Source organism: Falco peregrinus, chromosome Z (genome assembly GCF_023634155.1).
Source record: "Falco peregrinus isolate bFalPer1 chromosome Z, bFalPer1.pri, whole genome shotgun sequence".
Taxonomy (NCBI): Eukaryota; Metazoa; Chordata; class Aves; order Falconiformes; family Falconidae; genus Falco; species Falco peregrinus.
In genome coordinates, this window is record NC_073739.1 from 56,107,732 (window position 1) to 56,124,097 (window position 16,366).

At 42.3% G+C, this 16,366-nt stretch overlaps 1 long non-coding RNA gene across 1 annotated transcript in view; it reads left to right on the top strand.

Moving 5' to 3' along the window:
• Positions 1-15,683, top strand: part of LOC129782680 (uncharacterized) — a 66,720-nt gene extending 51,037 nt beyond the window's left edge. Inside the window, exon 4 of the long non-coding RNA XR_008744712.1 lies at positions 14,783-15,683. This is a non-coding gene — a long non-coding RNA (uncharacterized LOC129782680). The remainder of the gene's footprint in view (positions 1-14,782) is intronic.
• The last annotated feature ends 683 nt before the right edge of the window (positions 15,684-16,366 follow it).

Below are 16,366 nucleotides of genomic sequence, written 5' to 3' on the forward strand. Positions count from 1 at the left end.
CAAGATAAAAATAGCAGCTCTGTAATACTAAGAGGACAAAAGTCTTGAAAAATCAAGAGAGGATGTGTGAGGGGATTTTTGGTTGGCTTCCCTGTCAATTGTTTTGACTGTCAGTGTCACAGCAATTTGACTTCTTGTGATCTTCTGCAGCAGAAGCCAACCCAAGATGCTCTTCCCCTTTAAAGCCTTCAGATGCAGGTCAGACAGAGCCCCTACCTGAAAGTGGAGATTGCACAGCCATATCAGAGACCTCAGAAACCAGCACTGTGCTCCATGATGATGGGAAAAAGGGGTGGTCATTCCTTTGCCCATCTCTTAAGTAAATCTGCAGCTCCCAATGCACCTTGAATCCCTTCACCAGGTTGCACCTTTTGCACAGGATCTCCCAGTTACCCTTTATGACCTTCAGCAATAGACCCTCGCCGTCCAAAGACTCTTTTGAGTCTGTGGCAGATCCCACAGGTATTTGTTAGGAACATTTACCCATTGACCTCTGACTGAGCTGTCTCAGGGTTCCCTCCCAACCTGGCTCTTCTGCTTGGCGAAGCAGAAAGCTGCGCTCTTGGGCACTGCTCTGTGTACAGCACCACCAGAAGTGAGGGACCTGCGAGCTGTCATTGAGCACTGGGTATTTTCCACACGTGCTTTCAGGTGATGCTTTGCATGTTCATGCAAAGTGCTTGATTTGCCCCAGCTATGCCATGGGGATGAGGCCTCCAGGCAGAGCCACAGCCACTAGAGGGCATTTGAAGGACGCCATATCAATGGGTAGCATGTGGCTAGCCCTGCACGAGTCACACCTGTCTGTGTGACCCACTGTGTAGAGCTATAGCATGACAAACATTCTCCCACGGCCATTCTCATTCTGTCCTTCTGCAGTTTTCCCTGAGTGTTCTGGGTTAGTGGTTTGCCACAGACATGGCATAGGTTGTTCTCATGGCACATCTGGATCTGCTGCTGCAGATGGGCAAATGGGCAGTAGCTGAGGTGGAGCAATGCTGCTGAATAGACCACTGAATAACAACACCTTTTTTGATCACACCCTTCAAAATAACTATGGACATAAATATTAGTAGACATAGCTTTGTTCTTCAGTTTTAATCAGCTGCCTGTGACCTCCTCATTTAGTTTTCCTTGACATTAAGTCAGAAGCCCATGATGATTTTCATAACTTTTCCCATCTTCTCTCTCTCAATGGAGACATTTGTTCTGAAAGGGCAATCTAGCTAAAGCATACACCTACACTCTCTATACCAACCTCTTACAAGTCCCTTTTGATAGATGAAGGAATTTAACATGGCCTCCTTTATTCTAGATGAAAGCCATGACCCTCATGATACAAAATATTTGCAGAAACTTCACCACCATGTAACTGTCTGCCATCCTAAAAGAATGTATGACACAAACTATATGAATCCTTTCAGTCCAGCTTAAACAGTTCCCCCAGTGATCCTCTGGACTGCTTTTGTTCCTCTTGTGTTTTTTTGGAGACCAACAGTACAGAAGTAGCAATAGGGCACTTGCACAGTGGGTTTCTGTGCAGATGAGTCGCCATGTGAGAAGTTTGCATTAGGGAGTTTCAGGTTGGTATGGCTGGCAGCCACTCTGTGTTGGAGAAAAGGGAAGAGCAGGATGAGGGTGAGCATCCACAAGCAGTGGGCCAAGAAATACCAGAGTGAGAATACCTGGCTTACAACTTGTCTGTTGTCAGGCTTTTTTGGAGTGTGAGAATGACCAGGTGTCATCTCAGTTATGTCTGGATTGAATTTCCCAGCAAAACTTCAGATTCTCAGGAGTGTCCTTCTGAAGAGGAGTGGGGGCCTTGCAGGTTGGTGCTTTCCGTAGACAAATTTCCAGAGACAGGACACCAAACCAGCATCAAGACAGGTCAGACTATTAAAAAAACAAACAGAAAACAACATATATACCCCTCAGACTCCCTCAAGTGCTGGGTCAGTTGGACTTGCAGTGGGAATTGGGAGCCCTATGGGCACAAATCCAGAGTGAGACCCAACCACTATGCCTGGTGCAGCAGCACAACACTGTGACTTATCACTGTGTGCCAGCATGCAGCTGGTGTGGTGTGGGAGTGCTAGGTTGGCTTTAGCTCAGGACACACACACCTGTGTGTCCAAGACCTGTCTGCTCTTGGGAGCCATCCTGCTGGGCACATGTGATGTTGTAATGGTGCACTTGGGCTTCTTATAGTGATTGCTGCACCACCCTTCTTCAGGTTGTCAGGAGTTTGGTTTAAGCACATCAAGCTTCATGGTCAAGAGAGGCACTTTTATAGAAATTGACTTCTCAAGTCTCAACAACACCTCAGGAGTCAGTATTTTTTTTTTACGTCATTTTTATGCCAGATTATTTTTATGTCAGAGGTAGGGACAAGAGATGTTTCCTAAACTTTCTGCATGACTCTGAGTCCAGCATCCAGCTTTTTATGTAACAAATCAGCTTTTACAGGCATGGAGCTACCTGTCGCCACTCATGGATTAAGACTGGGTAAACCACAAAATGAGCTAATTGGTGTATTTTTCACTTAAGAAGAGATTTAAAAACCACTTGTGATGGGAAGTGTGAGTGATACATTCTGCCTGGGGGAAAAGAAGTGATCTCTCCAGCAGGCTTCCCCTGGGCTCTGAAAGCAACTCAGGTTGATGCTTTCTTGATTTAGACAGTTGGGGATTTGAGAGGGCTGGTTAGAGGTGGGAGCAATGGGGTAAATTCTCTCCTTGCTTTCTCTTCTGTTACATGACAGTCACACAGCAGCTGCTTAACAGGCTTCCTCAAAGTCATTACGGCAAATGCAGATTACACATCACACACAACAGGCAGTTCCTGCAAATCTTGACAGGTCCATCCCTTTAAGATATACTAGTTTCAGGAAGGCCAAGGATGCTATTGCTGATCAGAAAGATATAGCTTCCCCCCAACACCTGTCCCTGCAGTGTGAGGTGCAGCTTGGAAGGAGGACTGAACTAAATAAAGTATTTCTTTCATAGAGCAAACAGAGGGCACTGGAGTTACATGGTTAAAACTCCCTACTGCTGCTGGTTTCAGGGTAGCTATGTCAGTTTAGGCTGCTATGGTGACACACAGGTGGTAGAAGAATAGTGTGGTACCATAATCCTGCCTATCACAAGAACCTGGTATTCCCCTTGGACTGCTATGCAAATTCTCGACTGGAAGATACCTTTGGAAGTCATCTGGTCCAGATCCTGCTCAGAGCAGGTCTATTGCAAAGATACTCCAGTTGGAAAGAATGAGTTGGCTAAGGTGGCAGTTTGTACACATCAGGTCTCAGCCACCAAAAGAGGATGTGAGCCTCACAAATCAGGATCCATCAGTTACTTTACAAGTAGTCAAGGCAGCACAGGTACTAGAATTTTAAGGTGAGTTGAAATTAAGTGTGAGAACTCTAAGATACTGCCTTTGTGGAATCTTATTGGCTTCTGGCATGTGAGTCTTGCGATGTGATGGGGACACATGGCTGCCATGTCCTAGTGAGGTCAGCAAGAAAAGGATAAGTTTGCAGTATCAGAGAGGAATGGGACAAAGGCAGAAATACATTTCCAGTGTAGCCACAAAAGAATTCTGTATTTGAAGGGGGTCTTTGCTCTCCTGTATCAGTAGAAGTGTGGTAAGTGCTGGGATACAGAACCTTCAGAAAAAAACAGTGGAAGATTCAGTTCTTCAGGAAAGGACTTTATACATCAAATTCTGGTGTTCTGCAGAAATTAAGTTATCACTATTGTAGTGCAGCTATGGAAAAGTGAAGATACCAAATGTACAGAAGTCATAATCTCTACGTAGGATTATATCAGGATTACATCAGGAGGAAGAAGGGCTACAGGTGAACATTGGTCGGACAGTAAATACAAAATGAGTATACTGTACACTGACTTTTGAATAAATAAATACGAACTTGAGTAATTTCTTAGGTTACCCAAAGTATCTTTCTGACTTGTGTTTGCAGAGGGGGCTGTTCTCCTTAGCATATAAAACACAGCTCAGACATCACATTACAGTATTTGTCAGTATTTTCTAAAACTAGTTGAGATGTGTGTATGTGAAGGCATCACAATTAAAAAGGTTTAAGCAAAAATGAACATTCTTACAATTTTTAATTTTTTTTCTCTGGTGTTAACATTTGCTGTCATTAGATGATAATGAGTTCTACTATGAAGCCTTTGAGAATCCAAGTGTAACAAGTAGTCATGAACTTTGTGATCTTCCTGGTAGAAACTTAGAGACGTGTTTGGAGGTGTTTATGTTTACTGGCAAAATACCTTGATGTATTAGCTACTTGTAGATTTTAAAACATTTTCTAAGCAGTTTTTTCTATTTTATATAGGGCTAATGCTGCATCAAAATCCTTAGCCTTCTCCTCAGTGCCCTCATTCAGCCTACTGGAAGAAAGGTCTGTTCTCTCCTTTTTGTGCAGCCAAGGGCCTCTCGGGAGACACATCTTGGTGGTTGAGGAGAGTGTCCCAAGAAAGCACACAAAAGCCCAAGGTGTAGAGCAACTTCTGACCTTGGTGGGCTTCCTTTCACTCCTGTCCTAATCCCACCTCCTACACTAGTATTTGAAAAGGTAAGCAACTTAATGTAGGGATTTTTATGTCTCTCAAAATGAGACTTAATTATAGAAAATAACATTTTTGGCTGGGTAATGGGACGAGGTCTCAATTACACTTTGGCCACCACATTTTTTCAATGTTGTAATCACAAAGATCTTTCTGGGAAGAGTAAATTGCAGGAAAAGTAGCTTACTCAGAAGAGCACTGTTTTTCTGTACATCATCCATAGAAAAAACTAATAGCTAATAATGGAATTAAGCTAATTTCTAGCGCAACTGGATGAGGCAAATATTTGTCTTCTGCTGAACACCTTCCATTGCAGTCTGCAAACACAAGCTCCTAGAATGACCTCCGCACTTCTTTAGCTTTTATTCAAAGTCACTGAGATGTTTATGATTCAGTTTCCTCCCCCATCTCAGCAATAAATACCTACACAGCAAAGGCCCATAAATCTGCCATTCAGGCAGCAATAACAACAACATGCCAATCCAATAAATGACTCCCTCACATTGTTTTTATTATACAAAGAGAGCTTTTTTTGTGCTCCATCCAAGAACACCATCCTACAGGGTTTACTTCATAACAAACCAGGGAGGTCCATCAGAGATGGGCAGCAGATCAGAGGAAAGATAGTGTCATGTGCACTAAAGTAGGGTGAAAAAGATTAGAAGGCGTAATTATTTATGAGCATTTTCTTAAATCTTGAATCACCCAATGATTCTGCCACATTCACTTTTCTATATAGCTTACCTTTTTTTGGAAGAGGTGTTTCATAGCTGTATTCATGAATATCTGGATATTTAAGCAGTGCTGTGCATGGTTTGCTATTCTTCCTGCTTTCTGAGTAAGAAAACAAATTACTCACCTACACTTTTTACTGCTGACCTACTACTAAGGGATGATCAGCCTACAGACAGTTGAAGCAAACCGTTTGCAGGCAAATCATGAACTCATACATGTCTACAAAGTGTGTTTCAAACTCTTATGAGCAAACCAATCTGTCAGAATGTAAGGCATTTGCAAACAGAAGAAAAGACTGCTTTCACTCAGTAGTTTGCTCATCACAATTTGTCAAGCACTGAGATGTGTGATAAAGCAGAGAGGAAAACGATCTTGTAATGCCTTTATCTAGCTGCAGAAGCAGTAATATTGCTCCGATTTATAAATGCAGCAGAAAGATGGGGTTAAAAAATAATCATGTTCCACTACTGCTACTTTGCTTTTGAGAGCTAGGGTAGATGTGATCTATCAGCATTTTTGTTTCCCTATAAAGATAGATAGATTTTCAAAATTGCTTTACCACTTAGGAATAAAGACAAAACACTCGCAGACAATAAAAAAATAATAATTAAAAAAGGCCCAGAAATCAAAAGCTTCAGTCAGATTGGCTCACAGGTTTAAGTCCTTAAGGACTTGACTGTCTTCCATATCTATGGGCTCAGCCTGTGGCACATCCTTCAGAAAAAAAGCCAGGTTTCATTGTGGCAAAAAGTTTATATAAATAGTTTTTCACCTGCCTCAGGAAAAGGAGGAGGAGGAGGAGGAAACAACCAGGATGATTGTATCCTTTTGTTGGACTTCTCTGCATAGATGGCTAGATTTAAAAAAAAACCAAGGCACTTGCTTTAGTAGATGTGGTTTAAACCTGATGCCAGGAAGAAAATGAAAGTGGTGGGACTGAGAATCAGAGAGGAGGCCACAGCCACTCTGCTTTGATGGAAAGATGCTGAAAGACAATAAAGGAGGAAGGATGAGCAGAGAAGGGAGATGTGATTCTCAGGACAAGAGGGAATGGTAGCAGTCTTAAAACCAAGACAAACAGAATTCAACCTTTTCTGCAGAGAGCATAATGTTAAAGGAACAATCAGCCAAGGAAGCTGAAATCAGGAGATCCTGAAACAGGGTGCAGTGTTAGAACAAAAAAGAGAGTGGAAGATGAGGGCAAAAGTCTCAAAAACAAGGAAAGCCAAAGTGCTGCAGCAAGACAGAAGGCAAAGGTCAGTGCTGCCTCTGTTCTTCTATATGGTGGCAGTGAGGGCTCAACATAGGTGTCCATCTGCACAAGGAGAAGGGCATAGCAGTGCAGAGTGTGACTGCACTGCAGCTCACTAAAAAAAGCAGTTTCCACAAGAAAGAGAGAAAGATGCACACTAGAGCAGTTTAACACCAGCTGTGCTTATTATTTTTTTAATGGGGCTTTTCCTTGAGTTGTACAAACAAACCTAATTTTGAATAGGATATTGTCCTTTCACTGCTTTCCCCTGCAGCTGATGCTCTGTCAGTATCTCCTACCCTAAAACACAGACTGCATTGTAGTGAAGCTGCAGTGCACTGTCAGGGACAGCAGCAAGAACTTCACTTTGATACTGTGCTGCTGCCTACAACAGCAGGAAAAAAAGCCCTTCAAAAAGAGATTGTCTGGCTGCTCCTTATTAAGGCGTTTAGCACATTTTGTCAAGAAATGGTGCAAAATCACAAAGTAACCCATTGGGCAAAGCACAAGGCCCAAGGAACAATGGGAAGCCAGAGGTGACTGCTTTTTCCCAGCTTCAGAGCATTCTGTTGATTATAGCATTCTAATAGCAGTGTTTCACAGGCAGCTGTTCCTCCGTAATGCTGTGTGGGGACAAGGGAAAATTAAGGGATGCCGAGTTGTTGCCTGACTCCCCCTCCAGCAGGACCCAGCCCTGGAGAGAGGTGATGCTGCCCAAGGCAGAATGAGGATCATCTCTATTTTCCTTATTGTGGGCTGAGAGGTCAGTTCTAAGAAAAACAAAAAATGACAGCTTTTAAAAAGGCAGCATCCCAGCTCTTTGAAAATATCCCAACAAAGACAAAGTAACAGCTTGCTCCTGTCTCTTTAGCCTCTACCTATTACAAACTCCAGCACCCTGCTGTGACACAGGACATAGAAAACTATTTCTGCAGGCGTGATTTAAGAGATATCTGTGGAAAGATTATCTAAGGTGTCTATCTCAGGTACTTAGAAAACCTTAAGACATCTTTATGACAGAGAGCTGAAGTTACCCACCATGCCAGGAATACAATTCTATTACACATCTATTGCAGAAATAGAGCCAAAACCCACAGCAAACTCTGCATTCATTTTTTGCTTTCTTTAACTGCAGAAGACTGGGGAGTCCAGTAACCCTGACAATGTGCTAGCCTTAAGAAATTGTATTCAGCATGCTGTGTGTTTATTCCCCACAGCCTTGCACTACGATGGAGGTCAGGACAGAGGTCCCTTCAAGCCTAATGGTGGAACTGTATGCATCAAGGACGATACTGAAAATGTGACTTGAAACAAGAGTGAAATACGGTATCTTTAGAGCAGTGTTATTTCACAGCAATGTCGCCTTGCTTAACTGCCTTTGCCAAATAGCCAGCCTACCATGCAACAGGAGAAGCTGGGTGGGTCTAGCATAGGACAAGCGTGGATATGCCCTCTGAGGCTACACCGGCAGTTCAGGCTGCAGGAGCAGAACACTGCAGGCAGAGGAGGTGACAGCAGCCTAGGTCAAGTATGCAGCCTGCCTCATGTCAGGTGAATTTTGTGGAGACCCCTGGGCTCTTTCTGGAGCCATTAGTCAGCAGCCCAGGAATGCGCTTTTTCAGGAAATGCGTAAAAGCATTGTGTACATGTTCACCAAGGACCTTGAAACGAGGACATAAATTCTGTGCCATTTGTTTAGCTGCTTGTCGTAGACCAAGGTAGGCAAGAAGTTTTTCAGATAGTTGTGATGATCCTCAACGTTCCTTTACTGAAACTTGGGTAAAATCCTACTGTCTTAACACCCCTTTTTTTACATGGCCTTTCCACAGGCAGATTTCCAAACAGTAAACAAAAAGGGCTTCAGGATCTGACTCAGGGAATTTATTTTCTCCCATAACAACAGAGAAGGAGAAGTTTCTTAATGCTTTAAGAAACTGAAAAAGATTTGTAAAGCACGTCCACAAATGTTTCTCTGCAACCCTTATTTCCTGGCCACAGTCGGCCTGTCACATTTCCAGTGGTTGGTTGTTCGGCTTAGGGAAACAAAACGGCTCAGTCCCTCTGCTGAACTTCGCTCCGTTTGTATCATAACAGGTCATATAATCCTAACCACAGTGTCACTGTGTCCTTGTTAAACAGGAGAATGCTTGATGCGTAAATCTTCCTGTGCTTAATTTTACATGCCACATTATTTCTAGAACATTTAGAAATGCTGCACTTAGCCAGCATTTATCCTCACTGCCTTGGCAGTTTCAGTTTCAGCGACTTGCTTCAAGATATGGCACCAAGTTTTCATTGTCAGCAATGCCCACAGTGTCTGTGTGATAACAAAGCAGAACAGCTCAAGGTATAAACTCTCCCTCTGAGCAACATTCACCTTTCTGAACAGGACAGGCCTATAGATCAAGCTCTGCTTGGATCCCTGCACTGATCATAAGCCCTGTGACCAGACTCCAGCCCTCTTTTCCAGGGCTCTGCAATCACAGGGAAAGCTTAGGAGTACAACACTCACTCACTTACCCATCAGTCACACAGCCTGCTGTTTCCAAGCATGTCTTTCTCTCTGCCTTGACCTCACTTGGTATTTGCAGGCTCACAAAATGGTGCACCAAGAGAGGGAATCCTTATTGGACCTGCTTGCGACCACAGGCTGTGCTTCTAACACCAACTGGTGGCCAGTCCTACCTGTGTATTGAACTGGAGTTGGCTGCAGCAGGCAACAATAGGGTTGAACCCTGGTGAATTTTAGATTAGCTGCAAGACTAAAGGCATTCCTGTCCACTGCAAAGGTACAACCCTCCCCTCAGGCCAGGATAGGAAGCCTTCTACTCACCTTAGCTAACCTTGACAAATGCACATAGTCATGTATTGTATAAATTCCTGCTAGAGACAGGTTATTGACTTCAGTTCCTAAACCAAAATGATTCAGACAGAGCCACACTTTAAAGGAATTTAAAAAAAAATAATTAAAAATTGTTGTTTTCCACAAGCAGCAGAAACTTCTACATTAGCTGGAGGACATCACAGTATACAGAGAACAAGTGCTGGAAATCAACCCTCTTTTTCTTAGATATACTAATACAAAGCAGTAGCCCCATGGTTCCCCTAGAATTTGTGTTTTGTGTCATAGTATGAAACAATCCACTTATTACGAATTGTGCCTCTCATCTGTCAGTAGTTAAATTGCTTGTAACACAGTCTTGAACCACACGTCCAAGATCTGATGATTAAAAGTGCCCCCAAACCTGCTCAAGACAAAACAAACAATCTTTTCAGGGAAGAGAAAGCTTTACCAGCATGCGGTTGCCATGTGTAAACAAAATTCTCCTCTCAAAAATACTTAGTGACCATCATGACAGATTTACATTCTCAAATCGGCAATGAGGCTTGGTGAGGACATGTGAGTGTAAGGGAAAAGGAGTCAGGCAGATGCCTCACAGCTCTACTGTTTTGCTTCAAGTCATCAAGCAACTCTTCTCTCATCCTCATTTTCCTCCTTTTCCAAGATCAAGGTCATAATTCCCATTTTAGTTGCCACTGAAATGTTTCTCCTGTGGAGAACTCCAGTAAAAGGGTCATGCTTGAAAATGACCATTCCATTATTTGTGAATTGAAGGAGCTGGGGAATGTTTTGAGAAAGGACATCCCAAGGCTAAAATTAAGGAAGTGGTCCTTCTCCAAGCCTCTTCACCTGCTGATGAGCCTGATGCCTTTCCTGTGATTAAACTTGTGCACACAGCAATAGCAGTGTCTCTCCTCTCCATAACTGCTTCCATATGTACAATTGTGAGGGGTTACTACTCTAAAATCTGCAGCTGTCACCAACCTTTCCCTCAATATTCATCACACCAACATTTTTCCACCCAGTGGATCCATTGGCAGTGGGAGAGTCTTCGTGAGAACAAGTATTTGCATACCTGTCCTAAAATAGCCATTTCTGAATCTATCTCGGGAAAAGACACTAACTGGTAATTCCTCCCTTCTGTTAGCCAGTGCTGGAGACTTCCCATACAATGTCCCAGCACACATTTCCCAAAACAGTGTTTTGCATCTAACACGGCAGGCATTAAATCAAACTCCTGCTCTGAGCAGCTCTTGAGGAAAAGCTGTTACGGGCATCTGCTCTCAAGACTGAGGTGCACAAGTGCCTGCAGCATGGGTATCCCCACAACTATTAACCTCTGCTTCAGCCTGTTCTGGGATGGCTGTTCCGCTACCATACAAGTTACAGAGATATCAGCCAAGGGGACTGACATACCTGAGGTCTAGATCTTAGCAGTGATGACCACTTTTCTCCCTTTGAACTGAGGCTTTATTAGAAGTGTTGAGTAGTTTTATTTATGACAGTAAACACGGAAATGCCACACTCCTGCAGTCACAAAGAGAATATACTTCATAAAGAATGGGGCAGAGAAAAAGATAAATCTGTTATTTTTACCTGAAAGAAATCTGTGCGGGTCACCTTGGCAATGGTCTGGTACACTAACTGTGTAGAGTTGCTGGGATATTTTGTGCTTATGTTGTGTTCTTCAGTTTAACGTGAGCTAAGTGAAAATCCCATCACAAATTCCTTCATCTGCCTTACTGCTACAAAATTCTGACATTTCCTTTCTTTTTTCTTTCCTATCTACATTTTGTGATGTGTCAGCAGCCTTCAGCAATTTGCCCTTGCAATCCATTCCTTGAATATTTTCCAAAGATTGTACCTCTAAGAAATATTATTACAGTACCAAACCCACATGCCAGCTGGGTTCCTCACTATGCAGCATGCTGTGGAGGGGTAGAGCAGGGCTGTGCATGGCTCGGGCAGCTGGACTTTACCATGTCTCCCTTGTGCCTTCTGGCAGCCATCAGTGACCACACCACTGTTGGAGCCCTCAGGCTAGGTCAGGAGCTCCTTCACATGCCAAGGAGTTATAGCACTGAACTCCAGACTTTTATTTACAAGCTTTCCACACAATGTGACATAGATGATAAAGCTCGTTTTAAAGCCCTATTGAACACATGTGCTTGCTGTGTGTCCTCTCCCAGCTGAGGAAATGTGCATGAGGAAACATCCCACTGACTTCTTTTTGTGAGGATAAAATCAATGGCTAATGGGAATAGCAAGGTCTTGAAGATTTTTGGAACCGAAAAAAAGAGCAAAACAGTAAAAATTTACAAAGCAAACTCAAGTGAAAACAAATTAATTTTCCTTCATCCTTAATAAGCAACTGGATTTTTAAGTCTGCTATTTTTATAGCCACATAGATTTTTTAGATCTATAGGCTGAAAATTCAGGTAACACAGACAGAGAATATTAACTATTTTGTGTGTCACATTTGAGCTAATGACTGAGACATTTTCATTGTCAGAAAAGAGTTCAGTATGGAAATGTGCCTTCTGGGAATGCAAACAGCCCACAAAATATATTTGGCAATGGTAAACAAACAAAGATTTGCACAGGGTTAATTAAGAGCAGAAAAGACAAACCTGTGTGCAGAACTGATTTACAGTCAAATTCACCTGCCTTGAAAACCCAGATTAGATTGCATGTTGCTGGATTATCAAACTGGTGTTCCAGTGCCTTTGCTTACCAGAGAACAGTGTAAATTAGCTGATAACTGTGGAGTCAACCTTTTAAGGTGGAATTGGTTTAAACTTTAGCAGTGTCAATGGGGAGGGCAGGATGGAATCAGGGGAGTAGTGGTTTATTGCAAGAACTGGAAGCGTGTCTTGCTAAACACAAACATACACAACATAAGCCATATAAACTATTGAAGTAGAAGGTAGTGTCTACATTCATGGCAGTATGGCCTTTCCAAACAGTGCACAAATAGATAAAAAATACTATTGGAAGAATTTGCACTTGCAATGCAAAACTAAAGACAAAAGTGTATTTGAGGCATACATACGATGTTAGAAAATGTCACGTAGGATGTGGGGGGCACTGTAAACTTCTAAACAAACCCAACCCTGGTACTGCTAATGTCAAGAGCCCAATCACTAAAATCAGAGCTATAGCTCAAACTGTATTTTCTACAACTCAAAAAGCTTAAATCTCATCACAGAAACAGACTAGTTCAGTTCTTTATTCCTCCCTTGCATCAATCAGTCAAATCGGATTTCAACAAATTTCAGGAAACACAAAAAGATATGAAAGACTTTAAATGTGATTTGAGGATTTTTCTGTCTTCCTTATGATTAATTAAGCCTCAAAATGTGTAACAACCAGCAGATGTCTCTGCAGCCACCTGATCAGCAATACACACATGAGGAAAAGCAGGGAGGGAGAATCTGAGTGGGCATTTATCTTAAAGATTTACTTCTAGTAATGTCAAACCTGCACAGAAAATTGTGGAAGAGCAGTCAGAGACTGACAGCATTACAGCAGCACTCCATAGGAAGGAAACAGCCTCTTGGTTTTAGAAATAGTAACACGAATGCCTAGGAACTCTGCTATCAGATTGGTTGATCAAGAATAGTAAGTTTCTCCACTTGGTGTCTTTGCCCGTATTTTTCAAGCTGTTTTTGTAATTAAAAAGGGCAAGCCTGTCTCTGCCATCTTGGGATCTAGCCTGTGTCTGTGGTATGAGCTCCCACAGGTGGAAATGACTGTCACAAGCATCCCCCACTCTGCTCTAACACAAGGCATGCAGGTTCAGGCTTTCTTTTGCTGATGTATACACAGAAATATGTGAAAAACTAGTATTTACCCTAGCAAAACAAGACTCTCTGCTGTACATTGAATTCGCTCCATGAGGACAGGCTGAGCTGGAACATAAGCCAGATGTTAGTTCTGAGTCACACTATTTAATGTGCTGTGGTAAGGCACTTAAATGTTATGACTGTGAGAGCAATAGAAGAAGCTATCTGATAGCAAAGCACATATTTTCTGCCACGGTGAACGGATTTGTAAGCCCAGTGAGTTGCTGACTTGCAGCCTAGGGTCTCCTGGCAGTGTCATTTTTATTGAACCCTGCTGATATTCAAGAATGCCTGGAAAGTATATTTGAGTGGTGTTTGTGCCCTGTACAGCCTCTTGCCACAAGGGTATGCGTGGATGGTTGGCATCTGACTTGGGACAACTGAGGAAAACACCTTGGAGAGTGCAGCAGGAAGACAGAAACTCTTTGAAGTCATTTTTACTCTTCCTGAATCCTGGGCGGCCCAAACTTGCAATTGACTTCAATGCAGTGTGCTTATAGACTGCTGTACAAGGAGGACCTCTTCCCTTTCACAGATGACATCAAATGAACGTTGGAGATACAGAGACACTGTTTCATGTGTGTGTAGGTGTTGCATCTCTCCTATGCCACATCTGTGGGTGGTGGGGAGCACAGGTTGGGACTGCATGGTGAGAAAAGAGCCCCTGCTCTGCCTGCTGTACCCACTTCCCTGTCAGACCACATGCGAGGTACTGCCCTTGCTTTAGCAACTGAGTCTCTGGCAGTAACCTACATGCATATATACATGCCACCGTAGGGGAGGAAAATGTAAATCACTACTTAATGCAATTCTCAGAATATGTGTGTGCAGGGCCACAGTTCATCAACAGTGTTCTCCTGATCTTCTAATTATTAAAATTTAAGAACCCCATTTCATTCAGGCAATGGAATAGGAAAATCCTACTGGCCTTCTGGTCCTTGGCTGAAGTCACATAAAAAATGTGATCCTTTTTCTCTTCCCCTTCCAATGAGGTTGTGGGTTGTTCAGTTTGCAGGGAAAAAGGCCACATGGTGGTAGACATATTTATTATATGCCCTGTCTTTGTGTAGAAGGTCTTTCTTTCCCCCTGTCTTTAATTTCCATGAATTGTATTTTATTCTCTCCCTTTCTTTTAACTATGTAACAGAATTTGTATATATGTTTTACCGCTATTTTATGAAAAGTTTGCAGTTCACACCTGTGATATATGATAGATGATGCTGCCACAGGAAAAGTAGCTAGTGTTGTTACAGACCTTCATCTTAATTATGAAAATTCTTTATTTAAATGTAGGGCTAAGCATACAAAATACAGTACTAGACCACCTGTTAGTTTTCCATCTGGGTTCATTTGCAAAATACTCTGTTTCCTCCCTAAACACTATTTATAATCTTCCTTGGAAAACAAATATGACTAATCTCTGGCATACTAAAGATAGCTATTTGCATGCAGCTTTTAATAGAAGTGGCTATATGGTTCAAAGTAGTAACAAAATACATTTATTTTGTTTTGCATGCAGGTGTAAAAGCTCACATGGGGTCTAAACACACACTAGAAGAAATCTTCCTGTCACGCTACTTTTAACTGGCAAAAACTGAAAATCTTCAAGGTGTATGAATTCAAGGGAAATTTAAAAATTAGATGAGCAGTTAGCATTTTGAAGTATCTAATCAGGATTTTTATGTTGATTCTGAAGTGACTTGTGTTTCTGGCTTGCTCAGCCTGAAATGTCCCTAGCGGCCTGATTTCTGAAGATGAGCACTCAGGTCATTACAAAGCATCTTGAGCTGAATATCCCAAAATCAGCATGATGACTAGTCATTTGGACCAAATCCATGTGCCCCAGACCAGCAGAAGTGTGGATAATGGGTCTGACCATACCTTCAAGCAGCAGTCGCAAGGAGCCCACTGAAAGTCCCTGGCAGATGCATGTGTGGGACTGGTTCCACACCACCCTCCAAGACCTTTTGCTGGTCACTGTCAGTGTAATCCAGAGCATGGACAACGGGCTGCTGTGAGTTACATCCTGATTTTCTCTCTCCACTCAGCACTGCAGAGAGGTGAAGGCCTCATCCCCTGCTGACTGCTCCCTAATTACTCTTTTAGATCTTTGAGTCTGGTATCATGACATACCTTCGCAAGTCCTCCTTGCTCACCCTAACACATCATCTTTAGAAAAACTCCATTTGACAGTTTCTAGACTGGAACTCAAGGAGGGGCTTATTTCAAGGGTTTCCTGATTAGAAGGGCAATTGTTCAGGAGTATCTTAAGCTCCTATTCCTCTTCTCTTCATTTTTTGGTGGACTGAAAAATGTCTTCATACTCCCTTTCTTTGTTTTAATTTTTCATTAAGAGGCAAAGGCTGATTTCTCCAGACTAACTTGCATGCAGAGTTCTGAATAAAGTTTTTGCAGCGTCATGTGGACTCTTTATTTATTTTGTGAGTGTGTGTGTGTGTGTGTGTGTGTGAGGAGAACAAGAACAATTGTGTTCTAGAAATCACATTTTAAAAGTCTGGAATAAGTTACCAGGCTTACTGACACTGCTCCTCCAGGCTGTCTCATCATGTGTCTCATTGCTCTTTCCTGTCTGTCTTGCTGCCATCCCTGTCTGGTATGTTTTAAGTTATCTGCAACAGACTGTCTCTTTTTTCTCTCTCATTTTCAGTGGTATCTGCTATTACAGCATTGTTGCAAGCTGAAGATTCCAGGTGCCATTACAATACAGCCCTTCCCCCCCACTCCAGATCTGACACAAATGTGGTGGTCCCTGGCTACTGATTGTGAAATGGACCACACTTGAAAAGGTGCAATATCCCCCATGCGGAATCTTTACCATAGCACCTGGAAAGTGTGAAAACTCTATACAGTCAACCACTTTTTATTTTATGTTAATAACAACAAAATGACACACCACAATACCAACTGTCTATTTAATTTCTCCCTGTCAATGATGAACAAGCTGCCTTATCTTAGGGTGTTGTATACATTTACAATGAAACAGAAAATCAGAGCAGATGCAGTAGATACAAAAGAGAGATAACATACTGAGTTTAAATTACTATAATGCAAACATTAGTAGCTATTTATTAACAATTTAATT